Here is a 2,326-nt window from a genome sequence, read left to right on the forward strand (position 1 = left end):
GTTTCCATTCCACTGCCCTTAGATGATTTTGCTGAACAATATCTCTGAAAGATGCTCTGGGATTATACTAGGAACTTGGAGTTTTTAGAGTATCTATGGAATGCCCACAAGAAATGGTTTGTCCAAGGCTTATAAATATGTCACAAAGCAGGTAACCTTATTTCAGAAGCATGCTGCTCTCCCCAGAGCCATTGGGCGAATTATAAGGAACTATGATGGAGACAAAAGAAAAAGAGTCACATGTAAATTCTGAAGCATTTCCCCAGCTTATAAACATTTATCTTATAAGGCCCAAAAGAAGACAAATCTTGTGGACTCAAGAATTAGCATCACTCCCTTTAGGGTTTCCTTGTGTTTGAAAGCAGTGAAGCAGCCACATTACAGACAAATGTTCCAGATACTTGAGAGGCTGACACGATCCCACTGTGCACTGAGACATGTTGTGATTCACACCCAGCAGAGGCTTTTTCCAAACAACTTAAAAGACCGTAAATCCAACTAAGACACAGTTAGGTGCCCATGGCTATCAAAATGGCAACTGCTGATGTAACTCACAATATGGAAATATTCATTAGGGTAAAACGAGAAAAGTGAATGAATAGGCTATATATCTGCTCAATCACATACAGATTCTGAAGGAGGAAATCCTCCATTTCCTGTAAAAAGTAAGTATTGGATAATGCTGTGACACTGGCCTAAGCTGGTTTTTCCAGCTCTGAAGAAAACAAAGTAAAGCACACAATAATCTGGTTTGAAGCAGCTCATGCCACCCAAGGGCCACAGTAGAATGCTGACACTTATCAAAATGAAATAAATGATTTGTATTTCATTGTACATTATTCTCATGTCATCACCCCAGTCCACTAAAGAGGAAAAAAAGTTGATATTTAGGATACTTCTTAGGTTTATCAATGACTTACCAGTTCACTTATTCATTTGAAAACCTTACTATTAACTACTACCCGACAGGTACTGAGCTGGGACCTTGTACATTAGGGTGAAAAGACACAGTCTCTAATACAGAGAGAACCTATAAATGATCACTTAGGAGCCAAACTACCTCTGCTGCTGTGAATATTTTTCTAATTTTGAACACAATTCCCAATGAGTTCAACTCAGTATCTAGTCTTAATCCACAAATAAAGATAAAACTGTCTCTACTAAATATTTGTGTATCTCTAGGAGAAAGTGAAGATCTAGTTGCAAATATTCTACTGTACTATCTCTAAGCAATATGATCCAGCTTGAGAAGAATTACAAATAAACTGAGATACCCTATGACAAACCCACAGCCAATATCCTGCTGAATGGGGAAAAGTTGAAAGCATTCCCCCTAAGAAGTGGAATAAGACAAGCATGCTGGCTGTCACCGCTTCTATTCAACATAGTGCTGGAAGTCCTCCCCAGAGCAATCAGGCAAGAGAAAGAAATAAATGAAATCCAAATCAGGAAAGAGGAGGCCAAACTATCACTTTTTGCTGATGATATGATTTTATATCTAGAAAACCCCAAAGATTCCACGAAGAGACTCCTGAAATTGATAAATTAATTCAGCAAAGACTCAGGTAATAAAATCAATGTACAAAATCAGTAGCATTCCTATACACCAATAAGCATTCCTATACAGCATTCCTGACAGTCAAATCAAAGACTCAATACCATTCACAATTGCTACAAAGAAAATAAAATACCTAGGAATATACTTAACCAAGGAGGCGAAAGATCTCTACAAAGAAAACTAGGAAACCCTGAGGAAAGTAATTGCAGATGACACAAACAAATGGAAAAACATATCATGCTCATGGATCAATAGAATCAACATTGTTAAAATGTCTATACTATCCAAAGTGATTATAGATTAAATGCAATCCCCATCAAAATACCACTGTCATATTTCACAGATCTAGAAAAATTAACGCTATGCTTCATTTAGAACCAAAAAAGAGCCCAAATAGCCAAAGCAATCTTAAGCAAAGAGAACAAAGCTGGTGGCATCACATTACCAGACTTCAAACTATACTATAAGGCCACAGTAATCAAAACAGCATGGTATTGGTACAAAAATAGAGACATAGACCAATGGAAGGCAACAGGGAACCCAGATATAAAATCATCCACCTACAGCCAACTGATCTTCTGCAAAGCAGACAACAATACATACTGAGAAAATGAAGCCCTATTCAATAAATGGTGCTGGGAAAACTGGATAGCCACATGCAGAAGAAGGAAACAGTATCCCTATCTCTCACTACTCACAGAAATTAATTCAAGATGGTTAAAACACTTACATATAAGACATGAAGCACTAAGAATTTTAGAGGAAAAT

At 37.2% G+C, this 2,326-nt stretch overlaps 1 protein-coding gene across 5 annotated transcripts in view; it reads right to left on the minus strand.

Moving 5' to 3' along the window:
• RUNX2 (runt-related transcription factor 2) overlaps positions 1–2,326 on the minus strand; it is a 238,790-nt gene that overhangs the window by 86,378 nt on the left and 150,086 nt on the right. The gene's annotated exons all lie outside the window — the stretch shown is intronic.

Source organism: Propithecus coquereli, unplaced genomic scaffold, assembly GCF_000956105.1.
Source record: "Propithecus coquereli isolate 6110/MARCELLA unplaced genomic scaffold, Pcoq_1.0 Scaffold90, whole genome shotgun sequence".
NCBI classification, from domain to species: Eukaryota; Metazoa; Chordata; class Mammalia; order Primates; family Indriidae; genus Propithecus; species Propithecus coquereli.